The 20098-nt window shown below is 45.3% G+C and overlaps 1 protein-coding gene and 1 non-coding gene across 2 annotated transcripts in view; both read left to right on the top strand.

The window, feature by feature from the left end:
• The window catches only part of LOC126184378 (plexin-B), a 981143-nt gene that overhangs the window by 86968 nt on the left and 874077 nt on the right, over positions 1 to 20098 (top strand). The window lies entirely within an intron of this gene.
• On the top strand, positions 19730 to 19804 carry Trnai-uau (transfer RNA isoleucine (anticodon UAU)). The gene has a single exon. It is a non-coding gene; the product is annotated as a tRNA-Ile (tRNA).

Genomic DNA, 20098 nt, shown 5'->3' with positions numbered 1-20098 from the left:
GTAAAACTTTCCCTGAATCAAACCATTCGGACTGTACTCCAGCGGTCAGATCTGCCGCGCGCTTAGAGGCACCATGTCACGCATTGCGCGGCCCCTCCCACCGGAGGTTCGAGTCCTCCCTCGGGCATGGGTGTGTGTGTTGTTGTTAGCATACGTTAGTGCAAGTAGTGTGTAAGTCTAGGGGCCGATGACCTCAGCAGTTTGGTCCCTTAGGAATTCACACGCATTTGAACATTTTTGGTAGTCAGAACTTCTTGTCTGGAAACATTCTATATTTCCACCAAATTTCCATAGCTTGCCTTCTCAGTGGAGGGTAAGACTACTCATTAACTTTCTACATAATGGTTCGGATTAATACGCTCCCGCTGCTGTCATAAAGGAACAAATGGAAACATGTTCTGTCTCTTGATGGAGCTCCAGACGAAAATTACAGAATGTTGTTGCATTAGACTGTTGTACAGCTTTAACAAAATAATATTAAACACTTGGTTCATATACCTCATTTCTCGAGACGGTTTTCAGATTTGGTCTACGCTGAAGCGCCAAAGAAACTGATATAGGCATTCGTATTCAAATACAGAGATATGTAAACAGGCAGAATACGGCGCTGCGGTCGGCAACAAGTGTCTGGCGCAGCTGTTAGATCGGTTGCTGCTGCTACAATGGCAGTTTACCAAGATTTAAGTGAGTCTGAACGTGGTGTTACAATCGGCGCACGACCCATAGGACACAGGTAGCAGTGAAGGGGGGATTTTCCCATTTGACCATTTCGCATGTGTACCGTGAATATCGAGAATCGGGTAAAACATAGAATCTCCGACATCGCTGCTGCCGGAAAAAAATCCTTCAAGAACGGGACCAACGACGACTGAACAGAACCTTTCAATGTGACAGAAGTGCAACCCTTCCGCCAATTGTTGCAGATTTCAATGTTGGGCCATCAACAAATGACAGCGTGCGAGCTTTTGAAACCGAAGGCCCACACATGTACCCTTGATGAGTACACCACACAAAGCTTCTCCTGGGCCCGTCAACGCGCTTCATTGGATTGCTGATGACTGGAAACATGTTGCCTGGTCGGACGAGTCTTGTTTCAAATTGTATCGAGCGGATGGACGTTACGAGTATGGAGACTACCTCATGAATCCATGGACCCTGCATGTCAGCAGGGTAATGTTTAAACTGGTGAAGGCTCTCTAATAGTGTGGGCCGTGTGCAGTTGGGGTGATATGGGACCTCTGATACGTCTAGACACGACTCTAACAGGTGACACGTACGTAAGCATCCTGTCTGATCACCTGCATCCATTCGTGTCCATTGTGCATTCCGACGGACTTGGGCAATTCGAGCAGTACAGTGCGACACCCCACACGTCCAGAATTGCTACAGGATGGCTCCAGGAACACTCTACCGACTTTAAACACTTCCGCTGGCCACTAATCTCTCCAGACACGAAGATTATTGAACATATCTGTGATGCCTTGCAACGCGCTGTTCAGAAGAGATATCCACCCCTTCATACTCTAGCGGATTTATAGTCAGTCCTGCAGGACTCATGGTGACAATTCCCTCCAGCACTACTTCAGACATTAGTCGAGTCCATGCCACGTCGTTTTGCGACTCTTCATCTGGCTCGCGGGGGCCCTACACAACATTAGGCAGGTATACCAGTTTCTCTGGCTCTTCAGTATATTATGCTCTAACGTTACTTTGTATTATAACTGTTTTGGAAGTTTTCTAGACTGTCAATACGTCAGAGATTTTTGTTTTGTTTTGTCGGCACGTCATCATGTGATGCATGCGCACCTCCCTGTTGAACCCGTGGGAGTGCATGTCTGTGATATGCATGCGTACTTCGCTGCCTCCACACTCTTCAAACACGACCAACAAGCGTCAGACAAATCCTGCACTCTTTGGCGAAGGAAACCCGACGCCACTGAGCCAGGTTGGATTAAAGGTATCCTTCGTCCACCTTCTTCGCGCACCACGCTGCTGTGGTGTTTCCACTGTTTGTAATGGACGCCTAAAGGCCGAATTGATCGTGAAAATGAATCGCTCTTTTTGGTTAGACTCAATCCTCTCAGTTCCCTCCATAACGGCAACTCGCAGTTCTATTGCAGTGTCCTCTCGGTGCCTACGGCCGTTAATTTGTTGGCAGCGGTCATTAATGAGTGATGCTGACCGCAGACAACTACGAAGCAGCTATCCGATGCTTTGTGTATCACTATAACGACTGGATGTTCGAAGCAAGTCGATGTGGTATACGCAAACTCGGCTGGTAGTTTCCTGTGCTGGCAGCCTTTCTTGTGGTAAATTGAGAATGTGCACACCGCCTTATCTCAAAATGACCCTTTGTGGGGTACGCTGACACACTGGAGAATGTACATAAGCTGCATTGTCCGTTTCACGGTTGAAGATACAGCGCGCTGTGTCGATTTGCACTGAAAATGCGAGTTTATTCCTACCCCCAAATACACAGGTGACTTTACTTAGCGATTTTATTTGCTCAAGAGAGTATTAAGAAGGAAGTTTCCAAACAAAAACCACACACTGAGCCACTCACGAAGATGCTGCAAAACTTTTTTATTAATTTAATAATGGTTCAAATGGCTCTGAGCCCTATGGGACTTAACATCTGGGGTCATCAGTCCCCTAGAACTTAGAACTACTTAAACCTAACTAACCTAAGGACAACACACACATCAATGCCCGAGGAAGGATTCGAACCTGCGACCGTAGCGGTCGCGCGGTTCCAGACTGAAGCGCCTAGAACCGCTCGGCCATACTGGCCAGCATTAATTTAATAGAACAGACTTATGAAAGTACCGTGTAAACCACGTGAATGCAAAAGGAAATGTTTGAATAGAGCAAGCGAAACCATAGCCAGACTACCGACCAACGGAAACACGTTAATTGGCCCTCCTGTCACATTTTTTTTGGAGGAGGAGATTAGTGTTCAACGTCCTGTCGACATCGTGGTCATTAGAGACGAAGCACAAGCTATGATTAGGGAAGGATGGAGAAGGAAAGTGGCTGTGCTCTTTCGAAGAAACCATTCCGTCGTCTCAATTCAGGGAAATCACGGAAAACCCAAATCAGAATGGCCGGACGAGGGCTTGAACCGTCGTCCTCTCGAACCCGAGTCCAGTGTGCTAACCACAGCGCTATCATGCTTGGTCACATTTTTCTCTATAGCTGAAAGATTTTGCCTAAGAGGATCACCAAGAGAAGCATAGTGTCCTGTTCCACTTGTTAATCGTGGTTGAGCTTCTGTTATGTAAATGTCTGCCGCTCACATGAGATTTTCTGTTGATCCTTGTTAAAGTCATACTGAGTAGAATGAAATGTGGGAAAGTCTATGAAAGCATTTTAGGTGGCGTTGTTCCTTCAGCAGCGTAGACTTTTTCTCAGTTGGTGATCTGCAATTTCCACAGCGGTGATTCCTCACTCATACACCTAGAAATATCCAGATTGTGTCGATTACCATAAGGATGAAATATTGTATGTCCCCTGATCTCTACAGTCTTCGCATTTTTAGATAGTGCTGGTAATTGCGGTCTATATTTCTTTACAAGGAATCGGATAAAAACCTCTGGCTGACCATTCTGGACTTAAATGCACCGATCCCCAGGAAGAAACCGGTTAGTTTTGATTCCAAGGGCACCTCTGTAAAGTGCAGATGATTTTTAGATAGCATTTCATCCAAATCCTGTACTTAACTTTTGTTATTGAAAAATGGCTCTGAGCACTATGGGTTGGTTCAAATGGCTCTGAGCACTATGGGACTTAACATCTGTGGTCATCAGTCCCCTAGAACTTAGAACTCCTTAACACTAACTAACCTAAGGACATCACACACATCCATGCCTGAGGCAGGATTCGAAACCTGCGACCGTAGCAGTCGCGCGGTTTCGGACTGAAGCGGCTAGAACCGATCGGCCACCGCAGCCAGCTGACTTTTGTTATTTAAGTCGTCCCTAGCAATATCTGTCATATATTATTTCTGTTGATTACTATATGTTGATAGAAATTTTGTAGCCAATAATACATTCCTCAATTAAAATATTCTTTCAGATACCAATATGCCAATAATAACACCATAAATATGTTATTAGACTCTATTCTCTAAGTGTACTGACTTACAGAATGGTTATTCTATTGGGTAAATCTACGATGTCGTGCTCAAAAGTAATGCCTCCGAATATTTTTATGCGAAAGCTCTTAAGACTTATTAATATTCTAGCCTTTAATTCTTCATTTTTTACGTATGTGCAGTCCTGTGCCACTAGAGGTCTCCGAACTGTAGTTGTAACGTGGAGGTGTGTAACGTTTTTATGTCGGTGCTTGAGAAAAAGCATTATGTAAACGAGTCTCGAATTCGAAGAGTTCGTCCGCACATGGACTCTCCTGCGACATGTCCAACAATCCGACGCCCTTGGTTCACTTTCATCGATCATCTTCCATACAGTCCCGACTTGGCCCAGCCCGATCTTCATCTGTTTCCAAAACTTAAAGAATATCTTCGAGGACTCACTTTGATAGCGGTGAAGTGGTTCAATCAGAGGTGAGCTTATGGTTTCATCAGCAAAGTCAAACATTCTAGTGTGACGGTATCAACAAAGTGGTCTCTGTTTGGGAGAAATCTGTTTATCGCCAGGGTGATTATGTTGAGAAACAAATATGTAGAGATGAAGAGTAAAGATGTAGATGTTAAAAACGTTCGATTCATTTAACAAGATTTAAGGCTTTTTAATTTAAAAAATTCGGAGGCATTACTTTTCAGCACGTCTTGGTATAAATTACCAATTGTGTGGAAGGCGGCCACAGCGATTTACTTATTCCTCACATTTACAGCAGTTTAGGCAGAGATGCGACGGCTTTGCCATTTTGAAGTCCACTGGGCGTTAAGTTGAAACTTCCCATTGTGGTCGATATAAGCAGATAGATATGCAGTTGTGCAGTTTCACGTATTATGCACCATCCATCTTCATTTCACACCGACGCTGGCTTGCAGAATCAATTAAATACTAGAGAAACAGACATGAAGGCAGCTGTAACGAGATATGTATATTTCTGAAATTTGTAAGAACGTCCAGAATGAGAGCAAAGTGGTTCTACTGGCTCTTAATGGCAGTGTAGGAGAAATGTACAGTTAGGAAATGGGCACGTGACCCTAGCGTGTCAATTTGAAATATTCTTCATCGAAAACATTCAAGAAACAGAATATGATCTTTACAGGTGCGCTTGTCTTAAAAAAGTATCACTACAAATTTGAAAGTTGAGAGCGCCCTATTTCTAAACGGAAAATAAATTAATTACAATTTTTAATACTGTCTACATTAAGCAGAAGGTGGACAAAATCGCTTATGAATGGTAATACCGCGTTTGTACTATCAAGTACGCAACATCTATAAAAAATATTTCACCAGCTGATCACACAAGGAACAAACGGATGAATCGGTGAGGACTTATAACGCAGTTCACAAAGCGTAAATTCCTCTCGCTCCGTTGAAAAACCTCCTGGCTGTAGGTTTAGAATTTTGTAGAGTGCTATTGTGGACTTGTTATCGAACAGGGAATGTACTCTACGATTTAAAGAGTGGAGAGAAAGCCCCAACTGAATCTGAAGAGAGGTCGTGAATTCACAGAGACACAGAGCTGAATCGAAGCCATTTGTCTTGACGTTCGATGGCGCTTTTACTTAAAGGCTGAGCTGAATTGCAGCACAACAGTTCGGCGCTGACATCTCATTACGTCATGTGAGCACCCGTGCACTTCTTAATGGCGAGTACATTTATAATCGCGAAACGTAATAGCCGATTCGCGTCTCTTCAACTTTCCATCGGGCAGTTACTTTGATTTACGCATCGTTGAGAAGCAGTCGATTATCACGGCGGTCTAGTTTAGTAGCCGCGCTTGTCGTATTCTGCTTTCAGTGTCATACCTCTTTCCCTTGATTTCGTAGTGTGAACACTTAATTCTATTGCGTATTATTGAGAGAACTTTAACGACCAGCTGGACATGCCCTTGCTGTTTATTAGGTATAGCAGATTCGTTGGATTCGAAGTATCTTACCAAAGGAATGGACGTCTTCGTTCCCTCGCAATAAGAGCGCTTTCTTAAATGGTGCCTCCGCAGAATAACGTTGTAGTTGAGGATACAATAATTCAATTTCCTATTTATAAAAACACACACACGTACATATATATACCGAGCGATTGCCGCAGTGGGAGCACTGTCTCGCATTCAGAAATGAGGCGCTTAAAATTACGGTTCGGATATCCTCCGTAACTTTCTTAGGAAGAATGCCGGGATGACTCGTATGAAACGGCACAGATAATTTTTTTCCGCGTCCTTTCCGTACTGGAGTGTGGGCTCTGTCTCTAATACCGTCGTCGGCGGCGGGACGTTAAATCATAATCTTCTTTCCTTTCCTCCTTGTGTTCATATATTATGCGAAATCGAAAGAGAATTGAAAAATACTATGGAACTATGACAACGCTGTAAACTGCTGCAGACGGAAATGTTACGTACTGTGTGTCAACAGCAGCAATGAGAATTAATTCAAGACCCAATTTACATAATGCCATCCACTTGGAAACCTGGCCGACTAATGAAGTAGAGTATACAGTGACAAAATGTGAATAACGTGTCGTTAGCATTATACTGTACAGTTAGTTCAGCCGAAGCCTGTTGTGGTGCATGAATGTTATATTCTGTTAAACGGCTCGGTTAACGACAAATATTATTTCTCACAGCCCTTTCAGATGATTTTTTTATCGTCATAATATCCACTGATTACAAGTGACTTGAAAATTTCTGGCCGGTCGCTGTGGCCGAGCGGTTCTAGGCGCTTCAGTCCGGAACCGCGCTGCTGCTACGGTCGCAGGTTCGAATCCTGCCTCGGGCATGGATGTGTGTAATGTCCTTAAGTTAGTTAGGTTTAAGTAGTTCTAAGTCTAGGGGACTGATGGCCTCAGATGGTAAGTCCCATAGTGCTTAGAGCCATTTGAACTATTTTGAAACTTTCTGATCCAAAATTTGAACATGAGAATGAATGAAAAATGCGCCAGGTTCATAAGAATTACCTTCTACTTCGGTCCTCTTATTTATACGAGAACGTCTCTCTCCCTGTAGATATTGCCCCCTGTTGGCTCTTACGTTAATAAATCAAGTAAATCTTGCTGTCTCTCTAAATGTTTCAGCAATTTCAGGAACATGGATGATTTATTCAAGGAAAAGAGCTTAACAAACTGAGCAAATCAGTAACGCGTTAGTCCACCTTTAGCCATTATGCAAGCAATTATTCGGCTTGGCATTGATAGACAGATTTTGTGTGTGTCCTCCTCAGGTTTATAGTGCAAAATTCTGACCAACTGGAGCGTTACATCGTTAAAATACCGAACTGGCTTTGCCCGTAATGGTCCAAATGTTCTCAAATGGAAAGAGATCCGGCGACCTTGCTGGCCAACCTAGGGTTTGTAAAACACGAAGAAAAGCAGGAGAAACTCTTACCGTGGAATACCGAGCACTATCATGATGAAACTTAAGCCGAGGATGCCTTGCCACGAAAAGCAACAAAACGGGGCAGGGCGTAGAATATCGTTGACGTGCCGCTATGTTGTAAGCGTCCCGCGGATGACAACCAAAGGGGTCCTGCTATGAATAGAAATGGCACCCCAGACCATCACTCCTCGGCGTACTTCTACATTTATGCTCCGCAAGCCACCGAACGGTGTGTGGCGGAGGGCACTTTACGTGCCACCTCCCTTTCCTGTTCCAGTTTGCGGGAAGAACGAGTACCGGAAAGCCTCCGTGCGCGCTCGAATCTCTCTAATTTTACAATCGTGATCTCCTCTGGAGGTATAAGTAGTGGGAAGCAATATATTCGATACCTCATCCAGAAACGCACCCTCTCGAAACCTGGACAGGCAGGGTGATATCCCACAGCAGTCCTGGGTGTCTCTAGACACGTCTTCGCTGGTCAGCGGGGTTCAGGCCGAAACGAGACTCGTCAGTGACGACATTTCTACTCCAGGCAATGAGATTCCAGGCAGAAGACATGTCTGGAGACGACCTGGACAGCGTGCGGATACCAACCTCACTGTCACCCGCCATGCGACCCGAAAACCAGGAGTGATGGTCTAGGGTGACATTTCTTTTCATAGCAAGACCCTTTTGGTTACATGCGCTGTACCCTTACAGCGAGCTGTCTAAAGCGATGCAGTCATGACCTTTGCGGCTGGTCCCGGCGGAGGTTCGAGTCCTCCATCGGGCATGGGTGTGTGTGTTTGTCCTTAGGATACTTTAGGTTAAGTAGTGTGTAAGCTTAGGGACTGATGACCTTAGCTGTTAAGTCCCGTAATATTTCACACACATTTGAACATTTTGAACCTTACAGCACAGCGGTACGTCCACGACATTCTATGCGTCGTTTTGTTGCCCTTCGTAGCAAGGCATCCAGGGCTTACATTTCAGCAAGATAATGACCGCCCGGCCCCGGCGAGTTTCTACTGCTTGTCTTCGTGCTTGTCAGACCCTACGTTGGCCAGCAACGTCATCGGATCTCTCCTCAGCTGAGAACATTTCGAGCCATATAGGCAGAGCCCTCCAACCAGCTCGGTATTTTGACAATTTAAAGAGCCAATAGCACAGAATTTTGCACGATATTCCTCAGGATATCCAACAACCCTATCAGTCAGCTTGCATAAGAGCCAAAGGTGGACCAACAAAAATGTTCAAATGTGTGTGAAATCTTATGGGACTTAACTGCTAAGGTCATCAGTCCCTAAGCTTACCCACTACTTAACCTAAATTATCCTAAGGACAAACACATACACCCATGCCCGAGGGAGGACTCGAACCTCCGCCGGGACCAGCCGCACAGTCCATGACTGCAGCGCCTTTGACCGCTCGGCTAACCCCGCGCGGCGGTGGACCAACGTGTTACGGACTCGCTTAATTTGTGAAACTCTTTTTCCTGAATAAATCATCGCCTGCCGCTTTGGCCAAGCGGTTCTAGGCGCTTCAGTCCCAAACCGCGTGACTGCTACGGTCGCAGGTTCGAATCCTGCCTCGGGCATGGATGTGTGTGATGTCCTTAGGTCAGTTAGGTTTAAGTAGTTCTACGTTCTAGGGGACTGATGACCTCAGATGTTAAGTCCCATAGTGACCAGAGCCATCTGAACCATTTGAATAAATCATCAATTTTTTCTGAAATTTTAGTTGTTTGGTTCAAATGGCTCTGAGCACTATGGGACTTAACTTCTGAGGTCATCAGTCCCCTAGAACAGAACTACTTAAACCCAACTAACCTAAGGACATTACACACATCCGTGCCCGAGGCAGGATTCGAACCTGCGACCGTAGCAGTCGCACGGTTCCAGACTGTAGCGCCTAGAACCGCTCGGCCACTCTGACCGGCTTTTAGTTATTTGTTTGTCTGTGCATGTACATCACATCTACCAGCTTCTGCCCCATTCGGATAATAGCTTCGTGGTAAGTTTGTTTTTATGTGTCTCGGAGTGTATTAACATTAAAGAGCGTTCTGGATGGGAATTGCAGTCAGTCAGTGTATACAATGAAACAACTTTCTTGCTGGTGAATCAGTGTTCCGCTCTAGACTAATGGTGTTCTTAGAAACTGATAATCAAACAAGCAAAAAAAAAAATTGCTGTAGGGCTGAGAAGTAAACGCTCGTATTTTTGCTGTGTTAAGCCGCATAAGATGTTGCTTATTGGAGCGTCCAGTAGGAATGTGCCAACACTGCGGAGTAACATACATGTGGTCTGGGCCGGGCGTCAGCACGTGGGACTACTTGGGGCGAGTGGGGCGTCTTGGAGTTACGAATGGCGTGCCAAGCGCACAGACCCCTCCCCATTCAATAAATGCATGTTGTCATAGCAACAGAGGGGTTGCCCTGGAGGGGCAGCTCGTGCCCTACAAAACCGCACAAAGTGCGATTTTCTTCATTCGCATCGCGTGGCGTCCCTTCAAAACGTGCCCAGTTTATTTCTTAAGGCTCCTTTAGCTAGAATAATGTACGCTGAGGGAGCCATAGTAACGAAAGAACACACAGAAAATGATACTTGCTACAAAACCCTTGATTTCTCGTACCCCTTACAGGTGTTTGTACATAACTTCACTTTCACTGTCTCTTTACATACACGTGGCCAAAGCAGACGGAAGTACTCAGGGATATACACCCGAGTTTTCCTCAAGCACATTACTACTGCTAATTGAAAAGAGCTTCTTCATCTGTTACTATCGTTTACGTGGCGGAGCATTCCATTACATTAACCATGTTTGAATCTGACGTTTACGTTGAGTAAAGGCTGAATGTGAGCCAGTAGCAACTTTTCGGCACATTAAGAAAGAATAACCAACATGGAGAAAAAGTGATAAGCAAATATAATATGGCTAAGGACTCCATGGTATGAGATATGTGAAAGGCACACGCTTTTTATTTGTCCTGTGTCTTTTTTTTCCTTTTCTTGTTTTTATTTCTCTTAGAGTTATCAATTTCATTAACATAATGGAAAATTATATTGCAGTGCCTATGATTTAACGATGTACTGTGCAATGTCCTTCAGACATGCAAGTCTGAAGGGATGGGCACTGTTGCGATCGACAGCTGTATGAAATACGAGAAACGTATTCGTACCTGTGAATATGATCAGTGCGAGTACAAGACACAGACACGCAGTGACATACAGAAGTTTGGGTCGGTGCTGGAGGCGTGCTTGGTGATCGTGGCGGTTAAGGTGACCGCTCGAGTAAAGTGGGAAATCCGGGTTCGAGTCATGGTCCGGCACAGATTATCATTCTCTCCAATACGTTGTGCAGCTTGAGTCTGGCTATATTCGCAATTACGAATACATTTCTTGCAATGGATTATAATCATGCTATATAGTTCGTACACACATGCTCAACTGAATCTGTTTTTCTTGTTTGTGCCCCGTGACTTTAGGTACAACGGAACCGTGAAGGTAAAAAACAAAATCAGACAAACATGTTAATAAAGCACTATATTTTGTACTATTGGAGTTCTAACTGTGACATCTGATTTCAATATAAGATGAAACGGTAGTGACAGATGATGATGTATTATTAATGCAGTGATAGTTAGCGCTTCGAAACCCATACGTTGTCTCCATTTCTGTTTACGAGTCTATGGTCAATGCTTGGCACAAATTTTATCACCACTGGAATGCACAATAGCGCAATCTAATTGGCACTGGAACCGAAAATATTCTAATCTTTCCTTTTTAATGAACTTTTGAACGATTTTTCTCTTATGTGAACAAATTCGTTCTAATGTAGCTTGTCATTAACATCAACTAAATTTTTTTTTCTGTATTCATAACCTAGAAATTTATGTAGTACCGTAACAAATTAAATACACCGAATTTATTTCACGTTCTACTTCTAAATCTACACTCCGTAAATCATCTTAAAGCGTGTGGTGGAGGGTAATTGTGGTGCTACTATCACTTCCCTACCCTCCCCCTTTCCTGTTCCGACGAGCGAAAAGACTGACTGTTGGGGAGCTTCATACGAGTTTTAGTATCTCTAACTTTACCTTCAGGGTCATTTTGCGAGATATAGGTAGGCGGGTGCTATGCGCTGTTTGAATCTTATGGGTATGTACGCTCTCGGAATTTCAACAGTAAACGGTATTGTGGTACAATACGCCTCTCTTGTAGCTTCTGCGACTGGAGGTGGACGAGCATCTCCTTGTTAATAAACAACACCGTACCCAAATAATTTGAAGGCTTCAGTATCACTTCCCTGGAAATGAATTTCCACGTAACCTTCTTGAGCTGCGAAGAAAATCGACGCAGAGTAAAATTTAATGTTAATGACACTTTACTCGTTTATTCGGTCCACACAGCATACACCCATTCTTTTCGGCAATCCCAGAACGACATCGTAGGTCTGGCGATGCATATATATAGTGGCGGCCGCTGCAGGTGCTGTATTGTCATTCTGTCAGGTGCTCCTTTACAGCCGCCGCGCACCACAAAATAAGCAATAAAAATGCTGACGTCGCTCGTAAATCCTTTATTTTCACTTATATTGCGCGGCCTGCTTTGAAACGTAACCGTCAATACTGAAGCGATTCGGTGAGGCGCAGGCCTGTAAAGGTAATCGTGAGATGACCTCACAGAATTTGCTTTCGGCCCGGACATTAAACAGAATCCATCCGCGACCAATATCAGAAATTGTTTCGCTAGCTAAACACGTTTGCTTGCATAAACATTATTACAACGGAACTAAAATACCTTTCGCAGCAGCGTTTCGCAAATTAATTTCTGCGCAATACGGAAGGCGACCTAGTTATTCTGTAAGTACAGTGGATTATCTTTCGCGTTCGCATATTAGTGGATAAAATTATGCACAAACGCATTTATAATTTGTCTCTGATGGATAGGGAATGAACGCAGCTGTAAATATCTCAGCCCGTTTTATTGTGTTGTCAGCTCGCGGACAGCCCAGAACATCTGGTTCCCGTTTCCGATATGCACTCATGAGCAACTGAATTAGTGGTAGCTGCTGTGCCAGAGAGAGCGCCCGTACTGCTGCGATGAATGGAATAGTTTGGCGTGTCACTTGACTGGGATGACCTCTATAAACAAGAGAGACTTGCCAAGGCTCCGCCATATTTGAAGCCAATTGAATACGTAACAGCCATGTTGAGTGATACTAATCGTTTGCTTGCATAGACTCATGGTGTGGTTTGTTGTACAATAACATTTGCTGTTGCCAATCGCAATTTTTCATTATTTATTGCCCGCACGACGCGTTTCGGGAAATAGTTCCCAATACGAAGTGCGTTTTTCGAGCACTACGGCATCAAGCGTAATGTTTGCAATGCGCGAGCTGCTGTGTTATTCTGGTGACTTCGATGTAATGTAAACACGCACGTTTCTTTCATTATCGTTGCATCTTGATCTATTAGAAATTATTTATGACAGAGATATATTTACACAGGTGGTTAGTATTTATAGAGAAAGCAGATTATAATAGAAGTAAATAAACATTTTATTACGTAACTCGAAGGCCTAAATATCATTGCTTCTGAGCGGTTCTTGGCGCTTCAGTCTGGAACCGCGCGACCGCTACGGTCGCAGGTTCGAATCCTGCCTCGGACATGGATGTGTGTGGTGTCCTTATGTTAGTTAGGTTTAAGTGGTTCCAAGCTCTAGAAGACTGATGACCTCAGATGTTAAGTCCTATAGTGCTCAGAGCCATTTGAACCATTTCTTGGTTAGAGTTCCTGAAGATGGCGTAATATATCGCCGAAACTATTTGCTCGATAAAATAACAACTTGGGAATTTAGACTGCTGAAAGATGTTTTGATTCGACATTATGTACTGAACAGCCGAGTTCCCACAACGGTCTGTATAAAGATGGACATACAGAGTGTTGAAGAGAAGGATCGTCGTGGACTATTGTGGACTGTAAGGGGAGGTAGACGGGTCACGGCGCAGCAAATTACTAACCAAGTCAGTGCCGTAAACAGCTATTAGTAAGCAGCCGTAAGAACCACTTCACTGTGGGCTGCAGACGTCACCTCTCCAAAGCGGGTATCTCTGTTCAGAGCACGACACAGGGCACAGAGATTTGGGTAGGTGCACGAACACCGCGAGTGGACGCCCTAACCGTCGGAAACCAAATAATTCAGTTTATCACGCTTATTGACACGGCGTCGTTCGAGCAAGTGGTGCAAATATTCTGGTCTTATGCGTGGAATCTCAGTGACTGGAGTAGAATTGTCTTCAGTGACGAGTCTGCTATGAACTGAGCCGTGATGTCCAATGGAGACATATCTGGAGACGCCCTGGACAGCGGTGGGATACCAACCTGACTATCGCCCGCTATACGTCCCCACAACCAGCAGTGATGGTCTACGGTACCATTTCATTTCATAGCAGGACCTCTTTCATTGTCATCTCTTGCAGCACAGACGTATATCGACGATATTCTACGCTCCGTTTTGTTGGCCTTAATGGCAAGACATCCTGGGCTTAAATTTGAGTAAAATAATGCCCGCTCGCACACAGCAAAAGATTCTGCTGCTTGTCTTCGTGCTTGCCAAGACCTTCGTTGGCCAACAAGGCCGCCCGATCTCTCACCAATTGAGAACGTGTGGAGCATTATGGATACGGTCTCTCCAAACAGCTCAGGATTTTGACAATATCGCGTCAGTTGGACAGAATTTTTGGTACGATATCACCTCAGGTAGATATCCAAGAACTCTGTCAAGCAATACCAAGCGGAATAACTGCTTGAATAAGGGCCAGAGGTGGGTCAAAGTGTTACTGAATTGTTCAGTATGTGAAGCTCTTTCTCTTGAATAAATCATCCAATTTTTCTGAAATTATAATCAATTGTTTCCTGTACATGTACAATTTTTCCCCGTTCGGATAATTCCTTCGTGGTGCGTCGCCGATTTCATTTTTTTCCCTTGAAGCGTGTACAATCTGCTCAGAGGCAAGCAGGTAGCAAATCTACACTACTGGCCATTAAAATTGCTACACTAGGACGATGACGTGCTACAGACGCGGAATTTAACCCACAGGAAGAAGATGCTGTGATATGCAAATGATTAGCTTTTCAGAGCATTCACACAAGGTTGCCGCCGGTGGCGACACCTACAACGTGCTGAAATGAGGAAGGTTTCCAACCGATTTCTCATACACAAACAGCAGTTGACCGGCGTTGCCTGGTGAAACGTTGTTCTGATGCCTCGTGTACGGAGGGGAAATGGGTACCATAACGTTTCCGACTTTGATAAAAGTCGGATTGTAGACTATCACGATTGCGGTTTATCGTATCGCGACATTGGTGCTCGCGTTGGTCGAGATCAAATGACTGTTAGCAGAATATGGAATCGGTGGGTTCAGGAGGGTAATGCGGAACGCCGTGCTGGATCCCAATGGCCTCGTATCACTAGCAGTCAAGATGACAGGCATCTTATCCGCATGGCTGTAACGGATCGTGCAGCCACGTCTCGATCCCTGAGTCAACAGACGGGGACGTTTGCAAGACAACAACCACCTGCACGAACATTTCGACGACGTTTGCAGCACGGAGACCGTGGCTGCGGTTACCCTAGACGCTGCATCACAGACAGGAGTGCCTGGGATGGTGTACTCAACGACGAACCTGGGTGCACGAATGGCAAAACGTCATTTTTTTCGGATGAATCCAGGTTCTGTTTGTAGCATCATGATGGTCGCATCCGTGTTTGGCGACATCGCGGTGAACGCACATTGGAAGCGTGTATTCGTCATCGCCATACTGGCGTATCATCTGGCGTGATGGTATGGGGTGCCATTGGTTACACGTCTCGGTCACCTCTTGTTCGCATTGACGGTACTTTGAACAGTGGACGTTACATTTCAGATGTGTTACTACCCGTGGCTCCACCCCTCATTCGATCCGTGCGAAACCCTACATTTCAGCAGGATAATGCATAACCGCACGTTGCAGGTCCTGTATGGGCCTTTCTGGATACAGAAAATGTTCGACTGCTGCCCTGGCCAGCACATTCTCCAGATCTCTCACCAATTGAAAACGTCTGGTTAATGGTGGCCGAGCAACTGGCTCGTCACAACGCCAGTCACCACTCTTGATGAACTATGGTATCGTGTTGAAGCTGCATGGGCAGCTGTACCACACGCCATCCAGGCTCTGTTTGACTCAATGCCCAGGCGTATCACGGCCGTTATTACAGCCAGAGGTGGTTGTTCTGGGAACTGATTTTTCAGGATCTATGCACCCAAATTGCGTGAAAATGTAATCACATCTAAATTCTAGTATAATATATTTTTCCAATGAATACTCGTTTATCATATGCATTTCTTCTTGGTGTAGCAATTTTATTGGCCAGTAGTATAAATTCCTGCATGTGGTCGAAGAAAATACGCTAGTAAAATATTTTATCAATGGTGTTCCAATGATACTGACGTTCATGACCGAGATTTATAATTGGTTTTACGTAAATTTGGAAATTAGTTCGTAGGGAGCTAATACCGGGTGAGACATTTTCCGCAAACATACTACAGTGTCTTCAGATAGTAACACTGGCTGTATTTGTGGTCTACGGTGTGCTGCACGCAACCCGTGAGGACGCAGTCACGAAGACGACCGCGCGGCGGTCCTAACTCATCACCTTGCCTCGTCCAGCGTAAAAATCGCAATTTGTCCGCGGGGAACATTATGCGGGGCTGTGCGTGGCCGCCGAGGCCGCAGCCGCCGTGAAGTTCAGCGGATTGATTTCCGTTTCTTCCTGAGAAACGGCCGCCAGGGCTCTCGCTTCAGGTTTTGTGTGCTACGCTTTTATCGTCTCGATATCTGAGTGTCTTTTGTGACTCGTTCAGCCGAAGCCGTTTCCCGCTTTCCTTTCATGTGCATACACTAGTTCTTAGCAGCGAGCTCGTCGTATCCAGGTAATTAACGTTCAACGGAGACGGGGTCCGAATGTGATATCGCCGGTATTTCTGAGTGGAACCGTATTTAACCCTTTATTTACTGGCGGGACTTAGGAGCCCCGGCAGATTCTTTGTGGCATTATGTAACTCAGCAGCTCGTTAGACCTGTAGGGACAGAATGGTCCCATTCCGTGCAGTTTGTGCTTCCTACGCAGGATGTCAGCTCAGCCGCACGTCATTCCGAAGCCTATACATGAGCCTGGAATGCGAACAGCTGTGTTGGAAATGGCTGCTCAGTGTGTGAGACAACAGTGCACGGTTACGTAAATAAAAGTAAGGTTTATATGTGAACTTAGGTGAGCAGCACGATGTACATAAAATGTTTTGAGGCCGGCCGCGGTGGTCTAGCGGTTCTGGCGCTGCAGTCCGGAACCGCGGGACTGCTACGGTCGCAGGTTCGAATCCTGCCTCGGGCATGGGTGTGTGTGATGTCCTTAGGTTAGTTAGGTTTAAGTAGTTCTAAGTTCTAGGGGACTTATGACCTAAGATGTTCAGTCCCATAGTGCTCAGAGCCATTTGAACCATTTTGAAAATGTTTTGATCTACAGAGATATCAGTGTTGACTGAGACTCGGTGTACACAGTTGTGTACAAAGTGTATTTTGAAAACAGGTCCATATATTTGTATAACTCTTGTTTCTAAAATCTTCTATGAGCACTAGAGCATTAAAAAAATTCGTTTCTCTATAAAAATTCAGGTCTGAAAGGATTAAAGGGACTTTTGAGGAGGAACAAGTGTTCAGAAATGAATTCCTCTTAGGATAAGAATAACTAGTTAAGACATCTGCAAAGGCCGCAGCTCGTCTAGTGGGTCATCACGGAAGCTCAACGTGTTGGTCAGAGGCTGACTGTCCTCTGTAACAAAAAAACTGAGTGAAAATATCAACGGTGTCATGTGACGTCCGCCCAGACCAAATACCACGAACTTAAACGAACAAGATTAAGAAAAAAGGCGGTTAGTGATGTTGCCTCTAGACTGCGGAGTCCCAGGTTCGATTCATGTTTGGATCGGAGATATTCTTCCCTCGGGCACTGGGTGATTGTGTTGTCTTAATCATTTCATCTCATCTTCATCGCATATGCGCGCAAGTAGCGCAGGTGGCGTCAAATACAAAGGCGTGTACCAGGAGGCTGAACAACCCGTGCCTGTAATGCCATGCAACATTTCATTTCATCTCTGGAGTTTCCCATGCAACAGTGTTGATCGTTTTCGTAATGGTGAGGTAATCAGTGCCGTGCCCTGTGAGTGAGACACACAACAATTTCGGCTAGTAGGTGGTGTTACAAAGTTAATTATCTGTATAGGTAGTTCATCTATAGGTTATGATTAGCGAGATTGCGCTTATCAAATTATGTGACAGAAATTGCCGTATCTTTTGATTTCCTAGACTTAGAAGCTTAAATTTTTTACACTACCAAGTGACTGTGGACCTCAGTCTTTCACATTAATTTCAACTTGATGCCTCTACTCATCCCTGAGAAAGAGGGGTCTTAACACACGAACAACAAAGTGATGCTGTAGACCAGAATGAGATTTTCATTCTGCAGCGGAGTGTGCGCTAATATGAAACTTCCTGGCAGATTAAAACTGTGTGCCGGGCCGAGACTCGAACTCGGGACGTTTGCTTTTCGCGGCGAAGTGCTCTACCGACTAGGTTACTCAAGCACGACTCACGACCTGTCTTCACAGCTTGCCTGCGAAAGGCAAAGATCCCGAGTTCGAGTCTCGGTCCGTCACACAGTTTTAATCTGCCAGGAAGTTTGATCCTGTATGGCTCTGAGCACGATGGGACTTAACATCTATGGTCATCAGTCCCCTAGAACTTAGAACTACTTAAACCTAACTAACCTAAGGACAGCACACAACACCCAGCCATCACGAGGCAGAGAAAATCCCTGACCCCGCCGGGAATCGAACCCGGGAACCCGGGCGTGGGAAGCGAGAACGCTACCGCACGACCACGAGATGCGGGCTGATCCTGTATGGTTTGCGTTTTTATCGACTGAGGTATGGAGCCCTTAAAAGATTATGTTCCTGACGCATTCTTGTTGCAAAAAAAATGGTTCAAATGGCTCTGAGCACTATGGGACTTAACATCTATGGTCATCAGTCCCCTAGAACTTAGAACTACTTAAACCTAACTAACCTAAGGACATCACACAACACCTAGCCATCACGAGGCAGAGAAAATCCCTGACCCCGCCGGGAATCGAACCCGGGAACCCGGGCGTGGGAAGCGAGAACGCTACCGCACAACCACGAGATGCGGGCATTCTTGTTGCTTTCCAGCCTACAGCTTACTAGTATTACGGTGAAAATACGAAACCTTAACCGTCCTGCCGAAAGAGCATCCCAGTTACATTAAGTAAAACGCGTGTTTTAAATCTCTGTATGTCCTTCTTCGTTTTGTCCTCATGGTGCCCTCACACTCAGACAGCATGACCATCAAGAGACTTGTAAACTGTTCTTTTATTATGAAATACAGTGCATACATGCAACCAACGGCCTTGTCGTAGTGGTAACACCGCTTCCCGTTAGCTCACCGAAGTTAAGCACTGACGGACTTGGTTGGGACTTGGAAGTGTTACCGTCGGGGTATGCCGAGTGCTGTTGACAAGCGGGGTGCACTCAGCCCTTGTGAGGCAAACTGCGGAGCTGCTTGACTAAGAAGTAGAGGCACCGGTCACAAAAACTGACAACGGCCGGGAGAGCGGTGTGCTGACCACATGCACCTCCATATCCGCATCAGGTGACGCCTAAGGGCTGAGGATGAGACGGCGGCCGGTCGGTACCGTTAGGCTTTCAAGGCCTGTTCGGATAGTATTTGTTTCTTTTTTTATTTTTAGTGCGCGCGTGCGTGCATGCAAGCAAGTCCGAATGTACATTACATCGTACTTCTTAATAACACAGGCACTGGTATTTCGTATTTATTCTCCAATACCAGGCCCTCGACTCTCAGTAAATATGTCCCTCGTGGATGTGAATAAACGTAACGTACGAGTGAATGTTGTGACACATGGACGACAACATACGGAAGTTTGTATACTTATATGGATATGGTGTCTGTTCTTTCGGTCACTCTTACGGGACTTGGTAAGAATGTCTTCCATGAGTAATGAGTGTGTTGGGGAGGGATACTACGAATGTAGTGTGTGGACATACAAGGTGAGAATGTGCGTCTCGCGGGAGGCGTGCGCAAGATAGTCCCTGCAGTTTCATTATCCATAGTGCTCTCGGTGGCTCAGATGGATAGAGCGTCTGCCGTATAAGCAGGAGATCCCGGGTTCGTGTCCCGGTCGGGGCACACATTTTCATCTGTCTCCGTTGATATATATCAACACCCGTCAGCAGCTGAAGGTATTAATATATAATTCTAATTACGGAAGTCTTGGTCAGGCCGTGATTCGTGCACGGATGGCCGGAGCGTTTAAGGCGACCGCTTCAAATGGTTCAAATGGCTCTGAGCACTATGGGACTTAACATCTGAGGTCATCAGTCCCCTAGAACTTAGAACTACTTAAACCTAACTGACCTAAGGACGTCACACACATCCATGCCCGAGGCAGGATTCGAACCTGCGACCGTAGCGGTCGCGCGG

The sequence above is a fragment of the Schistocerca cancellata genome, chromosome 4 (assembly GCF_023864275.1).
Source record: "Schistocerca cancellata isolate TAMUIC-IGC-003103 chromosome 4, iqSchCanc2.1, whole genome shotgun sequence".
NCBI classification, from domain to species: Eukaryota; Metazoa; Arthropoda; class Insecta; order Orthoptera; family Acrididae; genus Schistocerca; species Schistocerca cancellata.
Note: the sequence above shows the minus strand (reverse complement) of the source record. Positions and strands in the feature narration are given on the sequence as shown.